At 48.2% G+C, this 25825-nt stretch overlaps 1 long non-coding RNA gene across 2 annotated transcripts in view; it reads right to left on the reverse strand.

Annotated features, from left to right (window-relative positions):
* The window catches only part of LOC135967338 (uncharacterized), a 125621-nt gene that overhangs the window by 59137 nt on the left and 40659 nt on the right, over window positions 1–25825 (reverse strand). Inside the window, exon 2 of one of the 2 annotated variants that reach the window (XR_010581360.2) lies at window positions 2510–2627. The exons of the other annotated variant lie outside the window; for it this stretch is intronic. This is a non-coding gene — a long non-coding RNA (uncharacterized lncRNA). The remainder of the gene's footprint in view (window positions 1–2509; window positions 2628–25825) is intronic. 2 annotated transcript variants of the gene reach the window in all.

The following is a 25825-nucleotide window of genomic DNA, read 5'->3' on the forward strand; positions in this document are numbered from 1 at the left end:
CTTCCTAATTAGCAGACATAGTAATAAAAAGTGAATTCCAAGTGTAAGATCGGAGGACCCGTTCACATGGCTTCAGGTTCTGCTACTGTGTTTCAACTTAAGAAAATGGTTCTGTGCGTTGGTAACAAGGCCTGAGAGTCTGTGTGAGAGTCTGTGTGGCTGTCATCAGGGTTCGTGTTGGCTCCGTAGCAGAGGATGTTACACTGTTACATTATCTTCTACAAAAAATCCTGGAAAAATGAAGGCTGAATAGACATACACACCCTTCCAAAATAATCCAAATGTCCACCGATATGAAAAACAGATGAGTTACAGTTTCCATCATGGAATATTCCTCAGCAGTGAAAACAAACCATAGCCACAGGTGCCAACCAGGATGAAGAAAAACTTTTAAACACGTTTAAAGTGAACCGACTAGGCAGAATTCCTCGATTACAGGCATCTGCTCCAAAAAGGGTACTGTTCTGAATCCTGTGATGTAGAATGATAGTTAGCAACCCTGTTTCGGGGCACATCTAGAAGAAAGCAAAATAATGACTACACAATTTTAAATTCTTTGTAAATTATAACTATTACTATGAAAATTCTAAAAATGTGAAAATCTTCCCAACTGTTAATGGACAAGCTTCAAAATAAATACCCTGGCATTGCTTGCCACACCCACAGGTGTGCCAAAATAAATGAAAATATAGCCCAAGTTAGTAGAATCGAAACCTGAAGATGTACGAGCCGTCCCTGTCTCACTATCTATACATCGTGTAGAAATTTAAGAGCAGGTAGTGACACTGCAATGCAAGGCTCAAACCAACTGGGTATTTGGAAACTTCTATGCAAATTGGCATTTTCAGTTTTTAAACACGGTGTTATTTGTACTTCAAACGGGTAACTGTTTGATTTCCTTGGAAAAAATATAGCCATAAACCTAGTCTAAAAAAAAAAAAAAAATACGGGAGTGGGTATGAGAGAGAGTAGCTTAGAAATTTTAAAAGTATCGGCAAGGAGCAATGGCTCATGCCTGTAATCCCAGCACTTTGAGAGGTAGGCCCCACGAGGCCTTTGAGGACAGCAGTCTCCTCTGCTGCCTTCCTGCTGGACTGACCCTAGGACATTCACTGGGTTTCCACCCCTGTCTCATTCAACATCCTAAGGGTGGTCTTCATCCTCGTCTGGGGCTCAGCTCTGCCCCAATTTCTGCCTTCAGAGCCTGAAAACACCCACACCCAGGGTCACCCTAAGTCCACGTTTACCCCAGAGAGTCCCAATTTTATGTTTTGCCAGCATCGCCTTAGTGATCATTTATCCTGTCAATTCCAACTGCCTTCACACCTCACCCCTGCTGTCTCCCAGCAGACCCCACTCAGATGCACATGCCCCAGACCCCACACCCAGGTCTGTGCATGCTGCCCTGCTCTGACCATGTGGGGACGACCTCTCTTTCTTGAGGAATCAGCTGGCGATCATCTCCTTGTGGAGGGCTGCCCTCACTTCCAACTCTCTCCAGCAAAGGCAGAAGCCATCCTCAGTACTTCCCCAAAACTCAGGCCAAGTATGAAGATGGTGCAGATGCTAGCTGTGCCTGGGATGCCATGGGCAGGGTCCCCAGATGCTCTGCACGTGGCCCGGGGCACCGCCTGAACACAGCAAGTGCTGAAGAAATAAAACTGACATGCGCTGACCTCTGATAGGGCCACCTTCACCATCCACTTCTGTCTCCCCTCTGGACAGTAAAATCCACAAGACACGGAGGGCTTGTCTCACACATCTTCAAACTCCCAGGGTCACCCTGGTAGGTAAAGGGGACTCAAATATCTTCTGAAGGAAGCGACTGGTTAGCTGCCGAGTTAAAGGGCCTCTGAAATGCAGAGCTCTGCATAGGAGTCCAGCACACTTTATTATGAATGACCCCAACCACGGCAGAAGTGGCCGTGGAACCAGTGCTAACCAATTCAGGGTTTGTTCACTGTTTCTCAGTTCATTATCACAACTCATTCTCACAAAGCAGCCGCGCACAGATCCTCAGATGTCTACACAGAGTGGGACGATGGCGCCAAGTCACGTGAACGTCCTGTTGCAGACTGGGAGACACCGGTCAGACACGGAGCCAGGCAGAGCACAGACCTCGCGTTAAATCGGCTCCTTGTAAACAGCACTCCCTGCCAGGCCTTTTCCTATCTGACAGCTTCTACAAATTCAACTCTCGCACCTGACACCTAAAAATACTGTACACCCCCATGTGAACCCCCCATTTACCTCCCAAAATGACCCGGCATGGCCAAGTACAAAAAATTTCAACATAAGGGAACTGGAGGGCATGTGGGGCTTTCTCAAGTCCCTGCTGCCTCCTGATGGGAAGACCCAATGCTTCACACCCCTAGTGAAGGGCGGGTCTCTTCGGCCCCCAGGCTTTGACCTGGAGCTTAATTCAGCATTAACTAAATTTCACTTTCCAGGACCAACTTCAAAGGCCTGCAAAGCCAGAGAAGGGAGAGGAGATGGAACACGCCCTCACCTCAGACCTGCTGCAAGCACGCACTTCTCAGATGCGTCCCAAGGTGCACAGCGTGTCCATTGTCTCTTTCACATCCACCGACCTGCAGGTCTTCTATGTGACATCAGCCTCCTGGGCGCTGGAAACAAGAGGAATAATGGCAAGTCCCCTCTGCAGCAAAGGTGAGGAAAAGGGACCCATCGCAATGGAACTGACCTTTTTCTGACAGTCTCAAAACAGAAGGAAAATACTGTACAGCCAACTTCCCCTCACGCAGGTTTATTTACCTGTGACTCAGAGGCCATGACAGACAACTTCAGGTTCTCACCGATTCCTATTTTCCCCATCCAGGGAGCCTTTGTTTTTAGTATCGTACGAACTTGCCATTTTGTAGGCCAAAAACAGCAAATATCGGCAGTTTCCTACAGTTCAACCGAATAAAATAGGATCATGGCCTTTAGTGAAACCATGAAGAAAAGGTGGATATCTCAATATGTGTTTCCAGACTGGCTTTGTTCCTGAAGCACTAACTCTGTTCACTCAGGATTTTAGACACTGAAGAATAAACATCAATATCCCACCAAGAAAACCAAAAGAATGAAATAATTTTGCATCCACCTTGGAGCCTTTTTAGGACAAGGCAGGACACAAACTTTTAAAAAGCTGCAGTTGTCCCTCTGTATACACAGGGACATGGATTTCAGAACACCCCCCAAGTTTACCCAAATCTACGTATCCACAGGACTCCGCGGCCACCCTATGGAACCGCATGTAGGAAACGTCAGCCCTCCACAAAGCCAGGTTTTTTCAGTAAGGGTTTGGTTGGAAAATAATTAACATAAGTGATCCTTCGAAGCTCAAAACCCATGTTGTTCAGGGTCAGCTGCATTTACTACTTGTGTCATATCTGAGGCCTGAAAGCCATCATTCTCGATACCTTAACGTGATGGTTAACAAACTAACTGTTCTGATTAGAAAGAGGAAAAAGCTTATTTTTAAGCTGACAATGAGAGTGGATGCGCTACGGTGAACGGAGAACAGACCTAAGCAATCACCAAGGTTGGGGTGACTGCCTGTGCTCAGACCCACGAGGTCCTGTTCCTCCATCTCCCTCTGCTGAAAGGGATAACCGCTTCTCCCCGACAAGTAAAGGGCCTTTTTAAAATATTCACACGAGAAGTGCTATGAAAAGCTGAAAGGTCACAGATAACATTTTTAAAAATAAACATTAACGTAAGCGTTTAACAAGCCCATTATGATTTTTAAAAAAAAATGGTATTAAGTTCTTGGGTGTGGTGGCTCATGGCCGTAATCCCAGATCTTTGGGTAGCCGAGGTGGGTGCATCCCCTGAGGTCGAGAGTTTAAGACCAGCCTGGCCAACATGGTGAAACCCCGTCTCTAACGAAAATACGAAAATTAGCCAGGCATGGTGGCAGACGCCTGTAACCCCAGTTACTTGGGAGGCTGAGGGAGGAGAATCACGAACCCGGGAGGGAGAGTTTGCAATGAGCCGAGATCATGCCATTGCACTTCAGCCTGGGCGTTGAGTGTAAAACTCCATCCCAAAAAGAAAAAAAAAAAAGTATCAAGTTTTCCTTCCAATGAACCTATCATTCAGCCACCGAGGTATACTACTATAGCTACTTATTCAGCCATGAGATACACCACAGGAGATATAGGCGAACAGGACACAGTTCTTCCCTGAAAGAAGTCTACACCCTCAACAGAAGGGAGGCGCACACTCCGAATGGAATCGGCATAGGAAACAGATGCTGCTGCAGGTGGAACTGGCTGCACAGAGCACCCGCTCCAGTGTCTGAGAAACAAGGAGCCGTTGGTGCCATCACCTTCCATACCTGAGCTGCGGCAGTGGGGAGCCTGTCATCACCACCACCACCACCCGGGACAAAGAGCCCCAGAACCACACAACGAGCTTACAAACTCACCGAGACGATGACCGAGCAATGTGCGTGGAGTGATGCGAACACGCAGACGTCAGGGCCACGCGTGGCGTTGGTTTTCTGCATCAACCTGAGCATGCCTGGGGTGCCCAGATGGCTGGTTCTGTATTATTTCTGGGTGAGATGCATGTTTGCCTCTGGACTGAGTGGAGACCCATCCTCGCCGGTGTGGGGGACACCACCCTGTCCACCCAGGGCCCGAGTAAAACAGCAAGGTGGGGAAAACTGGGTTCACTCCACCTGTCTGGCTGAAAGGCCAGTGACATCTGTCTTCTGCAGCCCGTGCTACTGGGTCTCAGCTCCTCAGACCCGAGTGGGATCTGCACCCTCCGCTTCTCAAGTCTTCAAGCCACACCCTCCCAGGACTCTAGCTTGCAGGCTGTGGGTCCTGGGGCTTCTTGGACTCTGTAGCCCCTGCAGCAAGCCTCTCCCCGAGACACACGCACACCCGGCTGGCTGTCTCTCTGGAGAGCCCTAAAAGCCGCCCCTAAAAGTGGTCTTCAGAGTTTCTTTCTAGCCCTAAGATCCCAGCGCCCCTCCTACAATTCTAGGCGGAAAGGTGAACGGAGACCAATGGACAGAGCTGTGTGTGAGGACACGCCAGGCAACCGCACTGGGCAGGAGGGCACTAACGCTCACTAAGCAAAGAATCAATGTTGCTTGCCACAAAAATGAGAACAGTAAAGATTTCTTCAAACAGAAATGAGTTTGTTTCATGATTTGCTCTTAATACATAAGAAAGCATAAAAGTCGGCCTATTAACAATTATGTAAGTCTTTAGAGGACCTTGAACTACTTCTGTCCCTTTGTGTTTTCATAGAAAATAAGTCTGAGGTTAAAGAGAACAACATCACTGGCCACAGCTGGGGCCATGCGAGGACACAGCTTATACCCCTGAGGTCTCTGGGTGCCCCGAGTCCTTCCCTTGCTATTTATGGCAATGTGGGAGAAACCAGGACGTCTGAGCATGGACCTGACCGTGCTCCCAGGGGCCGAGGAAAGCACCCATCTGTCCAGTCTTCCCTCTACCCCGCCGTTCCCTCCTACCCAGACACTTGGGCTGACGCGGCTCATGCACTCAGCAGCGCCATCATTAAACGTTTAGCTTCGCATCACAAGAGCCTCCTCTGACCACTCCTGAACCTGCAGTCAGCACTAGTTTGCAGGACACGCGTCGACAAAGATGATGGATCACGGCCTCCAACAAGGAAGGTGCCAGGCAAGGAGTCGGAGAGCCGGGGATGGAGCAGCACTCACCCACGGAGGCGAAGGCCAACAGCCGCCACCGTCGAGGACCTCCCTTCCCACCTTGAGGGCAGCTCACCCAGGGAAGCGAAGGCCGTCACCGGTCACCACTGAGGGCCTCAAGGGCTCTCCCCACCCCGAAGGCGGCTGCGATCACATTTCCCATCGCACCAAGAGACCCCTGTATTGAGCACAAACCTTTTCAACTTTCGAATCAATAAGGAATCACAACACAGACATTCCCCCAATCAAAATGGCCAGCCCACAAAACAGACAGGCAATCATACACATTTCCTGTGGGAAAATCAGTCAGTCCGTGGGGCCTTGCGCCAGGGGTGAGGGAGCATCATGGGGAGATACCCCAGCCCCAGCCTGGCTCTTCCCTCTACAGCTCCTTTTACCTCCTCTTCACCCCCTGCCCCCGCTAGCCGCAGAGGCTCCTTCCTCAAATTCTTTCCCCTTGGTGAAGCCATTCATGTCCAAAATACAAGGCAAAGTCATGGGGGCTCAAGAGAAAATTCATACCGTGGCTCGCGTTTTAGATTCTCATAAGTTTGAGAATAACCAAGCAAGAATCTTTGGCATCTGAATGTGGTCTGAAGGCATCTGAGCACACTGCCTGTCACTGGCCCGGAGTGGATCATGGGTGTCTCGGACATCTTCGGAACTCTACACCGATTATTTTGAAACACACTAGCAGAATAGAACCATGTGAATAGCTGCTTCTCATTTAAAAGTAGGAAAAGACTCCAAAAGCTGCCCTCAAGGAACATCCTTCCCAGGAGGAGTTTCTGCATCGGGCCCTTCAGGCACAGGCAAGGCCCCCGGGCCCAACTCCCTCATCCCTGAGTCATAAAGCAGCAAAGATGGTGGGGAATAAAGCAAGTGAAGGAGTCAGTCCCGCACAAAATGGGCTCCAGAAGCCACAGCCACTCTCCCAGTGTGGGAGCCAAGTTCAGAGACCTGGAAACACCAGCGTTCCCAGGGAGGAGGGCAGAACAATGCCATTTCCCCCTAGTTTAGGGAGACAGCACCCCACGTCCTCTGGCCTTAATAGAAGAGAGACTTCACATAAATGATTTCAATGTCTCCACCACACACAGCAAGTGGGCTAAGGGCTAACGCACCCATTGAAATGCCTGGCAAAAACACATTAAATGAACACACAGATAAGCAAGGTTCTCCTGTTATCCACGAAATATTCAGAAACAAATCCGAGAAGCAAACTCTTTGCAATCAAAAGACCAATTCAGAGGTGCAGATTAAAAAATAAACGTACAACTGAACCCTTAATACACCAAGAACCAAATTCCATGGAAGTGTTATCACATCACCACCTCCCAGCTGAAGGAAGCAGCACTGGCCACTGACCAGCTGTTCACTCGTGGGTCAGTGAACGAATGGCAGTGCTGTCCAGGACAACGATGAGATGTTAACCTGCAAAGGGCAAAACTGCAGGGGCTGGAGGGACCTTCCAGGTAACCCGGCCCCCTCAGTGCGGCCACAGAGCCGTGGGGCCACAGAGCCCAGAGCTCCAGTGTGTTTGGGGCAAGCACTCAACTGCAACCCTGATGATGTCCGAACGCCTTCTGCCCTTCTGCATTTCTGCCCCACTAACAGGGAATCCGTGAATGCTAAGGAAATATAACGCATTTTACAATACATGTAGTTTTTAGCAAATTAAAGAGAAACAGTGACAAACTTTGAGAATTAACCAAAATGTAGTTCAATGAATGCCCAAACTCAAAGCTAGTCTCCAAGAGGTGATAAGCTGTGTGTGGTGGTTAACGCCTGTAAATCCCAGCAGTTGGGGTGGCTGAGGCAGGAGAATCACTTGAGCCTAGAAGGTTGGGGTTGCAGTGAGCTCTCATTGTACTACTGCACCCAGCCTGAGAAACAGAGTGAGACTGTCAAAAACAAACAAACAAAAACAAATTAAAGGAGTTCAAATGAACTCGCTCATACCCTTTAAATTTTCATTTGGGTACATGGGGTGATCTAGTTCCTTTTTCCCTTGCAATACATGAATAATCTAATAATTAAATATAATCTAACAATTAAATGGGAAAATTTAATTATTTTCCCATTTCATTATTTCCTATCTCAGGGAAAAAGTTAAAATTATTCCCTATTTCACGGAAAAAGCTAAAAATCATTTTAAACCTTCCTTCCACAAAACAGTATACTCAGTCATCTCTATCTGCTGTATCATGTGGAATTCAGCTTCACATGTCTACAATACAGTTTTTGTTAAACAGTGTTTATATAGACAGGCAAGAGAAAGAAACACTTGGTCTATGTAGAAGCAGCAGAAGACACGTTTTAACACAAAAGGGAGAAGATACCACCATGTGAATCTGGAAATTGTCCTCATCTTGTCCACACGCACAAAAAACACCCAAGCACGTGCCTAGTGTCCAACAGGAGCACAGAAAGGACAGGGATCCCTCCAGTTGTTTAATGACCAGCCCCACTTGTCACCGCCACATAACAAAATCCGCACGGCAACTTCAGCACGTTTCATTCACGATTCCACGGAAATCAGGCTGAAGAACATACAGATGTTTTGCCCACATTTAAAAATCCAAGTGTGGGACTCATAGAAGTAAAACACACTATGGGTTCACTTAACTTTTCCAAATTTTTACTTGGAGAAACCTATCAAGTTCCTGTCAGTTACATCCTTAAGTTTTTCAATAATTTTTCAATGCAAAGGTCGGGCAAGACTTGTAAAGAGGTACACACATACGGCCCGGCGCGGTGGCTCACACCTATAATCCCAGCACTTTGGGAGGCCGAGGTGGACAGATCACGAGGTCAGGAAACCGAGACCATCCTGGCTAACACGGTGAAACCCCGTCTCTACTAAAAATACAAACAATTAGCCAGGCGTGGTGGCGGGTGCCTGTAGTCCAGCTACTCGGGAGGCTGAGGTTGGAGAATTGCATGAACCCGGGAGGCGGAGCTTGCAGTGAGATCGCACCACCGCACTCCAGCCTGGGTGACAGAGGGAAACTGTCTCAAAGAAAACAAACGAGGTGCACACATACATGCCACGTTCTTCTCTCAAAGAGACGGGCCCTTTTTTAAGATTCCAGAAGTAAATGTGGTTGTCACCCTGCTTTTGAGAGGATGGGCTGTGTTTTAAGCATGAACACACTTTCCTCCATGCACCAAGGATGCACCATGGGGGCAGTGCTACCGCCGCCTCCCCAGTCTCTGCTCAGGGTGGGGCAAGGGGAGCTCAGTTGTCTCCCGTATACACCGTCAACAGGCCAGGTGCTCAGAAGGAGGCTTCCAGGACTCGCTGGAGGCATTCGTTAGCAGGGTAGGCAGTGCCTCGTGCTGGTGGGCATCCAGCAGTAAGGGGGACTTGCACTTCACTCCCTGGGCCCAGCCCCAGATAGAGGGGAAAGAGACACCTGTATCGTAACTCATGTATATTTATAGACACACAGAGACTCTGCAGTGCAAGGTGCAGAACTAGAAGGAATCATGGAAATAAGAGGGAAGACATTTGGTTACGACTGGTAGAGCCACCTCAAGCCTCAGCATTTCCTGCCGGAGCCCTCACTGACCAGACTCCTCCAGGGTCACTGCCACTGCGTTCCCCAGCTCATGACAGGGCAGACAGTGACAGAGCCTCAGAACAACCTCCCACTCCTTCCTCACCAGCCCAGGGGACGAGCTGTTCATGAGTGTCCCAAAGCCTGAATGCAGGAACACAGAGGTGACTGAGCAGAAAGGGGGACAGGAACAATGGCCGCGGGTGAGCAGGTATTGCGGGGCACCCCAGCAGCCCTTTCCACCATAAAGAGGACGGCCATGGGTGTGCGGATGCTCCCGCGTGACCCAGCCGTCCTTTCCACCTTATAGGGGAATGGCCACGGGTGTGCGGATATTCCCGGGTGCCCCAGAGCCCTTTTCACCTTAAGGAGATTTTCACAGTCTCATATCAGTCTCCAAACTATTCAATGAGGTTGGAGGAGTATCACTGTGGACCAACACCGATTGGCACCAACTAAGGGCAATTTTATAACCATGTCTCAACCATGAAACAATCAGGTCTTTGGCCATCTGATCTAAGCTTTTTCTATAACAAAGTTGGATAATTAAGTTGAACTTTGGTTTTCCAAAGCTTCTTACAGAAACCACATCTTCCTAGGTGTGGCTCTGTGATGTCACGTGCACACATCAGTAGCCAGGCTTGCCAAGACTCACGGCACATTACACGTTCACCTGAGAAGGCTGCTCAATCACTGAGGGCTCTGGCGTGCTCTGAAATGAATTTGCCACTTCGGCCTACACTCTACTCCCTTGTTTGGTTAAAGAAACCCAAAAAGCAGAATTTGTTTTGGCCAATCGCCTGCTGACCCAACTGCAGAGGTTTTCATTAGAGTACTTTCATTGCATCATAGAAAGCAAAGTCATATAGATCAATTCATGATTACCACTCCAAAGGTTTAGTAAATCTCCAAATAATCAGGCAAACATTTTAAGAAGCTACATTAAGGTTTACAATACTCAAAATTTAAAACTACATCCATACTTCAAAAAACCACCATTCCCATTTTAGATGGCCAAATGCATATGAGAAAGAAAGAAACGTGCTGAGTGCATTTTTTGGGTAATGTTATGGAGAAACTGCCACTTTAAAAATGGCTCTAGTTCCTGGCTCCAGATGGGTGTGTTGGATTGCCTCACTCAATTTCAACTCCACCTGAAGCTGGGACACTAGAAATCTATTCCCAGACTCCAGGGCACAAGAATTCCCACTTCTGGAAACAGCCTGGAATGCAGACGTGTAACAGAGAATTCTTTCCTGCCCATCCTAACCGTCCACTGTGGAAGGCAACAGTCAAAGACAAGTCCACCCCCCTAGGCGCAACTGTACCACGAAGAACCATTTCAAGGTGGGAGGTGATTGATCAGTGGGAACAGGCAGTTTAGCTAATCACTTATAGGGCAGAGATGGGGGGTTGGAAGGCCTGTGTCTGGCCTTGTCCTTGGTAAATGGTCATCCGCCAGTCAGCCTAAGCCACATGGCAAGGGGCTTCTTGCAGTAAAAGTGGGGGCCTAGTTGTGGGGAGGGGGAATGTCTTAACCACCACTGTTTTACAGGATCACAGGGCTCAGGAAATGTTCAGTATTATCACACACCAAGGTTTTTACAGTCTGAAGAAAAGTACAGTCCTAAGGTGTCAGTTCTTAAAGCCTTAAGTTCCTCCTGCTAAGATTCCCAGAGGGTCTCAACTTCTTGCACTGAACCCCAACATGCACAGGCACCTGCATCTTCCTCCTGCAGCAAATGCACATGAGAAGGCTGTGGCTCTGCTGCAGTAATGATGCCATGCAGCCCTAACACTGTGGCAGAGCAATGGCTTTGGCCTGAATGTCCCCAAAACCTCATGCTGAAACCATCTCCGATGGGATACATCAAGAGGTGGGACCTTTGGGAAGTCCTGCTCTCAGGACTGGGGTTGGTGTCCTTGTTAGGAGATGGAGGAGCTCTCCTGCTCCTCCACCATATGAGTCCCGATGAGACGCCTGCTGCCACGCAAGACCCTGTGAGGTGCTGCCGTCTGTATGCCACAGGCCCTGGAACACCAGATGTGCAGGTGCCTTGACTTTGGACTGCCTTGACCTTGGACTTTCCCGCTTCCAGAGCTGTGAGCAATAAATGTCTCTTTACAAATCACCCAATCGACAGCAGCCGGACAGAGACAGTAATGTTACAACATGAGTCACTTTCTCAGTGGGCCAGAGGCCTCCCCGTGAGCCACCACCGTAAAGCAAGAACTCCCTGGAGGATGCAAAGGGGTTCACAAGGAATTCTACCCAGCACCAGGGTGTCTGTCCTTTCTCGTAGAAAGATAGCTGAGCCATGGCAGGAAACTACGGGGTGGGTGGGGCTGCACAGTAATGTGTCACCTGCTCATCTGAGCCTCAGTCTCCTGCCTCTCATCATGACAGCGGGGGTAACCCGCTCACCTGAGCTGTTGGGGGAGGTAAGAGTGTTGGGTGATTAACAATTGTTAGCTCCACAGAAATTAGGCAAAGAATCCGCCCCTACGTCTTATAAAACCAAACCAGCCCAGGAATTCCACATCACTACTAATTTGCATGGGAAAATGCTGGATTCTCGTAAGTTCTGGCATGTCATTTGTATTGATAAAGTTTGCAGAGTTGTCATATACTAAGTATATAAAACAGAAAAATAAATCATGCAATTTGGAGGTTGAAGCAGGAGCATCACTTGAGTACAGGCGGCGGAGGTTGCAGTGAGCCGAGGCCGAGCCACTGTACTCCAGTCTGGGTGACAGAACGAGACTCGATCTCAAAAAAAAAAAAAAAAAAAATTTGCTGCTTCATGCTAGTAAAGTGGGCAGATTCTACATGCCAACTCTTATTCAAAGGTCGCCTAACACGGACTCAGGAACTCTGGCCCTGATGTGCTTGGAGTTTTAATGCTAACAGTGTTAAAGACCACTCCCCCAGGAGCTCTGAACAAGTACTCCAGGTATACGCTGAACAAGACCACACACTCTCTGACCGAAATCTAACTTCACAGACCCAAACTACAGAACCACAGAAGACACTGCTTCTGTCCAACTTTGTGTTCTGCCACCGTTTGTGTCCATTATTTCCTACAAACCATCTCATTAGAATTTAGGGCACACAAAAGGCCGATACAACAGGGTTACTTTTCAAAGGTTTGGAGGTGAAGAACAGATACACTGCATTAACTTCCTATTGCTGCTGCAACAAATTACCACAAACGCAAACCTCCTCTCAGCCCTGGAAGTCAGGAGTCCCAGGGCTGAAGTCAAGGGGTCAGTAGGTTGTGCTCCTGCCTGGAGTCTCCCAATTCATAGAGGCCACCATGCAGCTTGGTTCACAGCCCCACACCCCTCTGACCACTGCCCCGGCCTCAGCCCTGCACCCCTCCAGCCCCTGCCCCACCCTTGGCCCATGCCCCTCCGGCCCCTACCCCACCCCCGCCCTCAGCCCCACAGCCCTCTGGCCTCTATCTCATCCTCAGGTCTTCTCCTCTGAGGCAGACTCTCGTACTCCCTCCCATCAATGCACATATGAGGACGCTAGACCCCACTTGGACAACCCAGGGTCCTCCCCCATCCCACTGTCCGTTACAGTCACATCTGCAAAGCCTCTTTTGCCATGTAAACTTCATTATACTAACAGTCATTTAACAAGTCCATTATAATGATGTAAAAATTGGCATTGTTTTCCTCCTAATGAACAGATCAGTCACCCATGTAACCTATAAATATTTAACTATTAAATATACAATACTGTAGGGGACAAAGATGAGGAAGACGGTTCCTTCCTGAAAGATGACTGGACCCTAGATGGAGGGATGAACATTCTGAACAGAATCAACCTAACTCAACATTTGAGTCCGAGAGGCCAAGCAGTAAGACTTTCAAAAAAGCAACCAGAAAGTCTGTACCGTGCCTGTAGTTCACAGCTGAGCCTGGCGTCATGAGCACGAGCGTGCGGACATGCATACCAGGCCCAAGTTTAAGATCAAATATAAAGAGCTTTCAACTGTAGTATTTAACTAGATCTTATTACACAATAGCTTCTTGATTACAGTTTTTGTCCAAAAAGTTCTCTGTAATTAAAGAAATTAATTTTCCCCTAAAAAATACTTCTCCATCTATCGTCCCATAAAAACTAAATGGGTATATTAAAGAAAAAAGACAAATGTTTGACTTCGGGGGTTTGCCTATGACTTGGATAAGCATGATTTTCTTCTGGCCAAGCAGGGAGCAGCTGGACCAGACTGGAGGGAAGGAAAAACAAATTTCCACTCTGACCTCGTTTGGGCACCAGAGTCTTCGCTGTCAGAATGTGGGTGTGGTGCTTCCCACACACCAGCCTCTGACAAAACTCAGCCCAAGGGTGTGGGAAAAGGCCTTCTACTTCTGAAAAATCTATAAAGTACAGACAAATCAAAAGCTTCAGAAGACTGTACAGTGCCAAGGAGACCACTGCACCCTTGGAGTTTACAGAAAATGGTCAGCATCACACGTGCCTGAGGTCCAGGTTCAGCTCCCCGCTGCCGCGACACCGTGAGCGCAGTCCTGGCTTCCCCTCTGATGCAGAGAGCCGGAAACTCCTCTGGCAGCACTCAGAGCTCAGAACATTCTAGATGAAAGCAACGTGTTCCTTTTAAAATGGGGAGCCGGGGCAGCACAACTGAAGCTCTACGACTGTCTCAACTACTGGGTTTCGGGGTAGCATTAGGAAATCGTGAGAATCTAAATCTCAATTTCATACAGATTCCAAACTCACTGCAGGTTCCAGAATTTCCTGAAGCATTCTTCCACTTTATCACTCAGGATTCCCTTACCAAACCTAATAAACTCTAAATTCCTTACGGAAAAGCCACCATAAGCACCACCACAAATAAGATCAACTGACGCCCGCCCTTTGCACCAAACCTATAAACTCTTACTCACACAAGACTGTGCTGGAGGCAGCTCTCAGCTGAAGCCAAATCCGTGAGACTTCATTATCCCCATTTTGGATCGAGTGTGAAGACTGTCAGCAAACCAGGGCCCCAGTGTGAAGCAGAGAACAGATTCTCTGACACCTGCCTGAACATTTTCTTCCCACCTGTCTTGGATATTGAGCACCCTCAGAGCTACTGAGTCACCCACATTTGCAGGTCATTTATCCAGCCACCAGGATAACATAATTATGCGATAAAAATGCCTTCTCAGGGCTTTGCCATACTCAACAAGGCAGCTCAGAAGGCTTGGTAAGCCCAAGAAACGGGGAAGCGTCCTCCAAATAGACAAAGACCAAGGAAAACCATGCAGAGACTCTCTCAAGACAGCAGAAACAGAGCCCGCTGTAGCCTTTCAGGCCCTGCTGACCACAGCCCTGCTTTAGGTGGCACCATTTCCACAGATGCAGCCTGCTGGGCCCATTTGAAAGGTCCTGCTTGCCACACTCACCTCCACTTCCAGTTTCTGCAAGACCCGCTGCAGCCCCACTCCACCCCGGGGGCCAACTGTTCAAGTTTTCCCGGCGAGACCCCTCAGAGCCTGCACAGCGTCTGAGACTGGGAAGCACCAAGGATCCAGAAACGCACAAACCCGTTCTCCTCATGTTGCTTTCTGGGTTCCAAGTTGTCTTAAGAACGAGTCTTGCATAAACCCCGGACTGGGGAGCCAGTCACAGCCCAGCAGCACCCAGCTCATGTGCTCCACCCACCCCACAGAGGACCACGGAGGCCCCAGCACACTCTGTCCGGGGCAAGACACCAGAAACAGCCACAGTTCAGGGTTCTGCCACCCACCCCGCTGCCGTAATTACCTGCTGTGATCTGAATTCTCATTGGTTGGGTAGGTGATCCCACAGCTCCGCTGCCCTAATTACCTGCTGTGATCTGAAATTGCATTGGTTGGGAAGGGGATCTCACTGCTCAAGCACTCCCTGCTGCCTCCTTGCAAACAACATAAAAAATCCAAAACCCCTCTTAAAGAACGTTTACTATAACCTCAAAACAAGACACATCACGAGACCAGGGAAGATACATACGCACATCTGACAGCTGGTGGGCGTCAGTGACCGACGCCACGGCTTCCGTGTGGCGTGTGAAGCGGGAGGCCTGTCACGGTGACTCAGGCTGGGGTCTGAATGGGGGTATTCCAAGCAACTAGGCAACCAGGACGCACACCCCAAAACCCAAGTCCCCGCAGTCATGTACCTGGCAGAAATGCTGCGTGGCCATTGACACCAGTTGTGAACCAAGACCGATCTGCGTCCTGTGGCCCTCACAACGTCCGTACACGTCTGGGCCCAGCACAGGCACGCATGGCACCCTGCTCACCTCCAGTGGAGCTCTCTCCTGCCAAGGGGGATGGCCCTGAAGTCCGTTGAGATTTCCAAAGCTCTACAAAGTCGTCCTTCCTCCTGCTTGTTCAGAAGCCCTAAAGCCCTGAAGACACCAGTGAGAATTGACCTAGCCTCTTAAGGCAGCTCAAACACCTAAACACAGGAACGCTGGACCTCTCTGCCCTCGGGAGCAGCCAATAACCCACTGGGCTAAGCAGAAGGCACAGATGTCACATCCAGAAGCCAGTGGCGCTCACGTTTGCATTCCAGGAGCCGCCCATGTGAGTCCCTCCAAGGCTTCCAAGTCCCACTTGATTGTTTTCATCGTATCTCTGTAACATCAGAGACATTATATCTCATGGTATCTATGAGATTCTCTCTACTTTTATGAGCATATATGCTCCCTGACTTACCGTGGGATGAAACTGTTCCAATAAACCCAGCGTAAGCTGAAAATATCCTAAATAGAAAGTGCATTTGACATAATAGTTTCAACTTACAATGGGTTCATCCAGAGGCAGCCCATCTCGGGCCGAACAATGCACTGAGTGTGACTAGTTCACACCATCACAAGGTTGAAAAAAAAAATCACAAATGTAACCATTGGGAGCCAGGGACCATCTGTATTGTGGCTCCTGTCTTCAGAGACAACAGAAACCTCTTCTTAGACAAGAATCACAATTTATAATCCTCAAAATGTTAAACTTAGTTTAACAATCTACAGATTCAAACAAAGCCAAAGTAGGCCCACAAGACCGTTTGTGCCATTCGCTAAGACACACAACTCTGTAATAACCCTCATCACAGTCCCTCAGGGTGAGTCCCAGAGGCGGCTGTGGCTTGTAGCTACAGACACTAACAAAACCAAAATCAGAGTACGCAGGTGCAGTCAAGTCATATGACTTCTCCACTAGCATATGCACAAATGTTTATCAGCAAATCTGATCTTTGCTTTACCTCCCTCCCATGACCTAAAAAGGAGTCCACCACACACACACACCACACTTCAAAAACATAATTCGTACTTGCTTTCAATTCTGGGCATTTAGAATAAACCTAATGGGTGATTAAACCTCTCCTCCAACCCATTGCTTAGTCTTCTTAGAGGATGAAGGATTTTGCATAACACAAGTCAGCATATAAAAGATCTTGTATAGAAACAAACTTTCAAGTTGTCCTCATTATAGTGATTCAACTAATATACAAAGGACCCAACCCACAGCACAATGTCTATTAGAAGAATGATTAATTTGTTCCCCCCAAAATCCTAATATCTACACAGAAAAAATACCCGATACACATTTTATCATTCTTTACCAGTATAGTCATACAAAGGAGTATCACAAAAGCAAAAGAACACATTTGGTTTCACTCGCAGTTCTAAATTTAATATAAAATTGCTAAAACCACCAAGACAAACATGACTATGAAATATTTAACGATCTTCACCTAAATTCAAGTCACTATTCAATCACCAATACCTCTGCTCTCCTTACAGGAACTTTCCAAAAGTAAATTCTGGAATTAACAGGACAAATTTTTCTAGTGATAGAAAGTAGGAAGAAATTGGTTGAAGGTGGTTCCTTGGCTGTCAAACTTTTTCTCCATAATAGTTTGTAAAATAAAAGCATCAAACAGATCTTTACATTAACTTACAATCTATCAAGCAATACTGGAGCAAGCTTTAAATATTAGCCACATTCTGTCAGGGCTGACTCACATTAAATCACCATCAGTCTCATGTCTTGCAGCATCCACAGCTCATCTTCTCAAAACCACTTAAGATTTCATAATTAACTCAATTAAACAATCTAAGTCCTCTCCTTGATCATTGACATGAAGGGATAATTTTCCCCCAAAATAGTACGTCTTTCCTTGACATGATTTAATCTGTAGTTAGAGTATTTAACAGGATTTCTTTCCTTCTTAGAAAATAAAATATACACCTTTCCAATAAGAAAAACACTAACTGATAATGCTATAGCTTAACCAGGTCAAAAGGGTTTTTTTGTTTTTGTTTTTGTTTTTTAAGTTAAAAAAAGAACCTAACTGCATCTTTGGACCTTATGTGAGGTCGTGTCCAGGGTCACTGGGACCCCCACTTGGTCAGTGCACCTGGGTACCAATTAAAGACAGAAACCCAAGGGTTCACTCGAAACCCCTTCCCAGCTCTTCAACCTAGTGGAAACCATGGGCACAAAGGAAAGCGGCATTCCACGGAGGACTTTGGGGAATGGCTGCTTGAGAACATCAAAGTGGCTCACGTCCCCCGAGTATAAAGCCAGTGACTGCTCTCAGCTTCAATGCAGCACCATCCACAGCAGCCAAGATCTGGAATCACCTGAGTGCCCGTCAACAGGGGATGAAGGGAATGTGGCCCGAACATTCACAGGAGCAATACTCCACCATACAGCTGAGATCCCTGTCATCCGAGACAGGATGGATGGAGCTGGAGGACATTACGTTAAGCAAACGAGCCAAGCAAAGAAACGGAGCATGTTCTCACTCATAAGCAGGAGCTGAGAGCAGATCTCATGGAGGCCAAGAGTAGGTGGTCAACAGGGCCCAGTAGAGTCCACCCATAAGCAGGATAGGCAGAGGCTCATAACGGGCACAAACACACAGCCTAATGGGAGCACAAGACCTACTATTGATAAATCAGCAGGGGGATGGCAGTGGGTCATCTACTGTGTATTTCAAAACAGCTAGGAGAGAATAACTTGAACATTATCAGCATAAGGAAAAGAAAATATTTAAAGTGAAAGACATCCCAAGTACACAGATTTCATCAATATAGGGATGAATCAAGATATCACATGCACTCTGAAAATATGTACACATATTATATATCAACAAAAACAAAAACCAATGACAGAACCATTTGCGAAGCATGTGCAGGAGAAGAATGGGAAGCCTGATATGGTGTGGCTGTGTGTCCCCACCCAAATCTCATGCTGAACTCTAACCCTTTGTTGGAAGTGAGCCCTGGTGGGAGGTGACTGACTCATGGGGGTGGTTTCTAATGGTTTAGCACAATCCCCCTAGTGCTGTCCTCATGATAGTTCTGAGATCTGGTTGTTTGGAGGTGCATGGCACCTTCCCCTTCACTCTCTCTCCCCTTCCAGCCATGTGAAGACGTGCCTGTCTCCCCTTCACCTTCCACTCTGTTTCCCCAGAAGTAGAAACCTGTATAGCCCACAGAACTGTATGCCGATTAAACCTTTTTTTTCCTTATTACCCAGCCTCAGGTAGTTCTTTATAGCAGTGGAAGAACAGTACAGTCCTCAGGACCAGCAATGTTTTCCTTCTACCCAGCAGCCAACAACATCCCACACCCTAGCTGGTTTTCCAAAGCCTTTGCCAGAATGCTGAGGCTGTTTTGGGGATACGGACTTTCCCCATCTCTGGCAAACCAGATGGGGCATCCTATTTGCCTCTTGCCACCTTTCTCAGACAAACCCCACCTCTGAAACATCCCCCGCCAGGGGCCTCCTTCAGCAGCAACAAAGCTGAGTATTCCTTGCACTTCCCTTCTTCTGAACAAGTAAACATCTTAAGCTTATTTTTCCATCTTCCCAGCTCATTGAAAAAAATATTTTATGCTTTCTATTTTCCTAACACACACACACGGAAGAGAAGTGCCGTGAGGGCAGGGGCTCTTGCTTTCCTGGATCTGAGCCTGGCCCTCAAACACTAGCCGAATTCATACTGACACGGTATCCAGAAGCAGAAATGCAAATATCCCCACGACTTCAAATACCCTAAGGATCTAACAGGCCGAGTGGCCCATGTAACTATGGTTTGTGCTGGGCCATTCAACTGGTGTTTTAATCCCTGTCCAAGTGAGCTCTTTAATTTTGGGACTTTTCAGACAGCTCTTTGTTGTTGTTGTTGTTCTGTTTTGTTTTTATTAAAGGGATCTATTACAGTTACAATCAAGAATATCCCAGGCCAAGTGTGGTGGCTCATGCCTGTAATCCCAGCACTTTGGGAGGCCAAGGTGAGCGAATCAAATGAGGTCAGGAGTTCAAGACCAGCCTGGCAAACATGTTGAAACCCCATCTCTACTAATACAAAAATGAACCAGCCATGGTGGCAGGCACTTATAATCCCAGCTACTCGGGAGGCTGAGGCAGGAGAATGGCGTGAACCAGGAGGTGAGGCTGCAGTGAGCCAAGATCGCGCCACTGCATTCCAGCCTGGGCAACACAGCAAGACTATCTCAAAAAAATAAAAATACACCAATACGCCCAGTTAGTTCTTCACCAATGTCAGATACATCAGTTTAAAGAAAAATAATATGAATGCATGTTTTTAAATTTCAGTGTTGAATTTAACCATATCTTTTAAGAAGATATGAAGATAGAAGTTCCCCAAGGATCGGGGGAGAAAAAAGCAGTTACGAAAATGTTAAAACCTTAGGAGAAAAACAAGGATGGGGTAAGACCTCAAGGCAAAACTTTTTCTTTGTACTTTGATTTCAAAAGAACAGAGATGCCCAAAATATGAACTCTCCCATCTGCATTTTATATTCCTCTATGTCCTTTGAAAGACTGGAGATGGGATCCCAGGTTCCAAAGTGCCTGGTCACGGCTCTCATCAGGCAGCATCTTTCACAGCCGTTTACTCCCCTGACTGTGCCTAGAGAGCTCTGTGGCCCAATTTACACAAAAGGGTCCTAATTTACACACGTTCATCACTTTGAGCAGAGTCTCAACAAATGAGACAAATATTGACACTCCACAGAAGCAAGTATTCTTTTCCGAAAAATTAAGTGTCAGGTTCCCATAAGCCAGGCAGCTTGGTTACAGAAAGCACTGGCTGACTTGCTGGTTTAATGTTAAATGCATTTAAAATGTTAAGTGATCTGGCCCCCCTCCCAGTGGGTGTGTACGTTGAGCTGGTTGCAGTAGTGATGCACAGACCACGTGGTTTTGCTTCAAGCAGAGCACCCCACACCCAGGAAGAGGCCAAAGGACGGCATCGAGATCTAGGACAGTTCTAAGGAGAGCTGCAGTCTGAATGCCTCGTCTGCAAATAGTCTCTCATTTCAGAGGAAGTCACTGAACAGAGTTCGTAACACATGAATTTTAAAAATTCCTATTTCTAATTTCATCCCATTAGAACTTTTGAAGAACAGATGTGCATCTGCTCCAAGTCAATGAGAGGACACTCAAGACAGTCCCTCACAGGTCCTCGGCCTCCACCTCTCACCTAGAGAACGTCAGCTCAAGCCAATCACAGCACAGTGCGATTTTCTATAATATGCACGCCTGCATCTGACCTGAGATGTCAATGTCTGGAATGTGCCTGCCAGGCCCAGGAAGAACTGCAGCAGCTGTGGGGACATAAGCCGCTAAGGAATCCGATTTGGAGGGAACTCGAGGCAACTAAAACTAGTTCCACTGTTTTTTCTTACCAAGGTTTGACCTGGCAAACTGTTATCACTGTTGCTAATTCATGGTAATTGGGATGGGGACTTAACAGTAAGTAATTAGAGCAATTCTAGAATTTGCCACTCAGTTACAAATGGCACAGATTCCTGAGAATGGAAGAACTGTTGCCCAGGAATAGAGCTCAACAGGTCCTCCCCATGCCCCAGGAAACATGACATTTCCATGCACCCCTGCTTTGTTCCCCGGCCACCTGATCTCAGCCGTCTGATGGCATCACTCCCCAGAGCTGGAAACACCTGACCTCTTGTCACCCTCCCATCTGCCCTGCTTTCCTCCAGCCCGGGATATTCAGGGATGCCCACATACAGGACCAGGAAACCAGGGTTATCCTAAACCAGTGCCTGCATTCAAAGTCCTCCATGGCAGGACAATCACCAATGGCCAATACTCCCAGAACCTTCCACCTCAAAACGGGAGCACATCTGGATTCAAGCTGACAACGCTGCATTCTCTTTGCCATGTACACATGGAGGCATGTCAGGTTCCACCTAAAGGTATCAGGTTTCACTCTGGTCAGGAGCCCAAGCCTAGTCACTCTGCATGATCTCAATTCACCATCCACAGAGAAGCCTACAGTTTTCCTCTGGTGCACGGTGTGGATGGTGGATGCATTTCCCCTGAAGACTCGGAGACGGGCTCCTGGCCAAGGAGGCCAGTCACCCCAGCCCCTGCAAGACCCAGATATGCCCCTCTGCTGTCTGCACACAGTACCCAAGTCTAGCAGTGCTGACTCTGTGGTGGGATAGCTCTGGGCCTGCAGAGGACACGGGGCACAGGAACCATGCAGCCTGGCTGTAGCCAGAGGCCTAAGGGATCCCCACGAGGCTCTCCAGCCAAGGTGCCTTCACCACAGGCAGAGCCATTCAAGAGAACTGCCTGCTGAACCAGAAACGTCCCAATCTGCTGAGCCAACACAGAAAAACAACAGCCACCTAACAGCTGCTGAGCCCCAAAACGTGGCCACTGGGCCTGAAGGGCTGAATCCGGAATTTAATCTGTGAAGCTCTTTTCAAATGTGTTTGGCTATGTTATCAAATCTTTATTCTAATTAAATTTAAAGGAGCCTCTGGCTATGGGCTCCCTTGTCGGGCATCACAGCTCCAGGGAGTAAGAATGGGAAGGAGAGGCCCAGAGCCTCTCTGCATTCTCCACCCTAATTCAACACGTCATCATAAGGAAAGGCACTCCAGCAGCAGAAGTGTGCACGGGAAGAACTGGGTTGGCCCTGATACAAGCATGACCCCCATGGCATCACAGCTGCCTCAGCCAACAGGCAAGACAATATGCCCACCTGGACAGGTCACCAGATGTGATGATGTACCCCAAGCCCTAGTCCCACAGCAGCCAGAGACCACCCGCTGCTCGTCCCGGGTGAAACAGGCAGAGCTGTCCGAGCCCTCAAAAGCAGAAAGAATTAAGGAGGCAATTCCCGCGATTCCCACGACACACACGACACTCCTCGCAGACAGACACAGGCTTCGCTGTGAAAGTGCAGAGGACGGTGCAGTCCTTAGGCAGGCTGCTTCTTCCAATGATCAGGGAAGAAACTAGATCCGTTTCCTTGTAGGAGAATCATCTGTACCGCGATTAGACAGAAGGTGGCTGATGTTATCAAATCATCAAGCACCGCACGGCTCTGTCTCCAAGGAGGGTCTGGAAACTTGCAGCCACCCGAGTAGGGACCGCAGTGTTACTGGAGACACGGGTGACTGAGGTCTGGCTTCCTCAGGGAAGTTAAATTTGAACTTTCATCACTGAGGAATCGGTCATTTACAGTCACTCACCCTCAATGCAGAAGAGGGCTCAAGACACTGCACCAGACTTCAACACTCAGGGTTAGGGTCAAATTCACAGGTTTTACAAAACGTATTTACTAGGGATGCCAGAAGAGATGTAGTTTCACCCCCCTCCCCCCAGGGTTTGCTTAGCCCCTTCACCAGTGGACCTCACCAACGGATGACGCATCCACGCCTCGTCCATGGCAGCACAGAAGACCACTCGGAAGACAGCCACTCCCACCAAGCTTCCTGGCTTTAGTGTTTAAAATCTGTATCTCATACGTGAGATTACACTCCTCTGAACAACAGACATTGCGACTGTCATTTCGCCCAAAAGGGCTTCAGGAAATGACACGTGGCACAGACGCCAGAGGTCGCCGGCCACCTTACTCTAGCCTAATTCTTTTGTGCCTCTATACGGCTTCACAGATACAGCCCAGTCACATTAATGACCATATGAGAAGCTCAGGGAATAGATGAACTCAGTGCTGAATTTTTCTGTTTATCGACCTTTTGTTTTATCCAGAAGACAGCTGAGAAAGGCTGGGGCAGATCATCTCCTCGAGTGTAATGACTCCAGCCACTTCTCTTCACCCCAGGTCACCCCTCAGTCACACGCTTTTGAGAAACCAAAGCAATTCTGTTCCCTTCACTCTGGGTTCCAAGCACTAAATTCCTCTGTTTTATCAATTAGATTATCAAGCAGCCGTTTGTAATCTGGACTGCAATCTGATACAAAATTTAAAGCTAATTTAGGTTGCGGTAATGCTCCTATTTATGTTATAGACAAGGCATGAATGAAAACTTTATTCTGTTCATAGGACCAATTTGGTAAACAAATCAATTATTCAAGCAATGATTGTCTACAGTTAGATGCAAATTACTTTGCTCATAAAAGATATTCCGGTAGGAGTTTTTAAATCCATGGTCTGTATTTCCCGAGCGTGTCTCTGCACCTTCCCCGAGTGCACAGCAGGACTTCCCAGGGCATCCCATCAGCAGACCCACTGAAGAGAATAAGCCCACAGCCCCCAGCCCAGGAATCAAGTCCGAGCCCCAGGAGCCCCTCGTCCAGCCGGGGCTTCCTCACCAGCACAGCACCCAGAGGTCTTCCAGGTTTAATGCCATGTGTGCGTGGAAAGTAGAGAGCTGGAAAGACCACAGCTGACATTCTACAAATGCAAATTCCCTCTTGGAACAGCCCAACAACCCTCTGTACCTTCCCCAAAGTACCCATGCCAGGCAGGCGTAGACAGTCTAATGGGGTACCTAGGAATCAGCATTTAACACGATTCTGATGAATAAAAAAGTTGAGAGGCCAATCAGCGAGAGGCTGCCGTGGCCTCCACTCATTTGCATGCTCTGAAGAGACACAGACACAGGTAACAGGCCAGACAGGACAAGACAAGGATGGGGAAGTGGAGGGCAAATTCCATGGACCACCAACCACCCCGCCATCCCCACTGAGACTCCATGATTTAAGGAGAGGCAAAGCCAGGGAGAAAAGATGCCCGCATCACTCGAGGGACTGAGATTTCACCTGAAGTGCACAGCATATGGCTGAGGGCCAAGGTTGGGCAAGCCGAGAGCACAGAACGGGGTTCACAGGCCCAGAGGTGCCACCCACACCCCGCGCAGACCTCCCAAGCACAGCCTGTGTCTCCTGCCTGGTTTATTTCCTTCCCCCATTCTACTGTGTTGGTTTCTCAACCGCCCCCCACCACCACACACCCCTCTCTACAAGCTTGGTGAACTGAAAAGAGCAGGGGGGGTTAAGATCTGGGCTCTCAGGCCAACGTCCTGCCTGAGACATTAGTTCCAACCCACCCAGCTGTGATGTAAGCCCGAGATTTCTCAAATGTGAGAAAGGAAGGTGACTGAACCCACTTCCCAGGACGGCTGTGGAGACTGAGATCACATATAGCCACACCTCAGCGTCCAGCACACGTGGGATCCCGGCCGTGTTGCCCTTCATGGGAATCCCTCTATGCCCCCTCTGCTACCAGAGCCAACTCCCAGCAGTAGCTGTGGAGGGTGCATCCTCTATTCCCACTCCACTCACCTCCCATCGCTCCCCGCAGTGACCTGCCACACAGCGGCCAACAGCAAATCCGGCCCCATTGGATAATCAACCACACCCCCCACCCCCACTTTGGGGCGTCTTCCACTTGCAGTTCCGAAGCAGAGCGAGAAAACGCCCTCAAGGGCGCTCACCTGTTCCTTATTGCACGTAATTACCTGCCACGCAGGGCCACCAGCAAACCCAGCTCCACCATCCAGGTTCTGGTGGGTAACTACCTCCCCCTCCTGCTTCCTCCTGGGGAGTCTGGGAGGCTCAGAAACTGCCCTCCAAGGGCACTCATCTGTTCCTTATTGCACTAATACCTCCTTTACAGAAATCCACTTTGACTTCCAGCACTGCAGGTGTGACAATTTAGGAATCTTATTTGTGAGCTCCAAGAGCTTGAGGTCACGTACACCTCACCAGCATCGCAGAGACCCAGCACTGTCCCACTGTATTTACGATTCCAAAATACTCCTTCAAAATGCTACTGGCATTTGATTTGCCCATAAAATGCTAAAAATCTTCAAGTGAAACCAGTATCTTCAACAGTTTGATTCAATCATAACATGCGAGTTATACATCTGCCAAGTTATAAAGCCTCATGCATTTATAACATCTTATGTATGGTCAAATGGTTCATTAACATAAATTATGAGAATCTCTAAGAAATGGGGTTTTTTCTGGCATTAGATGACCAAAGGAAAACTGGGTTCTGGCGGGCTTGCGGGCCTGTAAAGACAGACATATCTGCTGACACAACCAAGCTCCTTCCCACTGACGTGGCCTCATCCCAGGCCCCTCGCCCGGACGCCTGCAGGCCCCTGGAGGAGCAAGCTGACCTGTCCACATTTCTCAAATGCACAGCTTTTGTTCACACTGCAGATGGAGCTGAAGGCACGAGCAGGCCACCACACAGAATACTACACAGCGTCCACGCCAGGTGACGGTGGTTTTCACTCCA

This window comes from Macaca fascicularis, chromosome 15 (assembly GCF_037993035.2).
Source record: "Macaca fascicularis isolate 582-1 chromosome 15, T2T-MFA8v1.1".
NCBI lineage: Eukaryota > Metazoa > Chordata > Mammalia > Primates > Cercopithecidae > Macaca > Macaca fascicularis.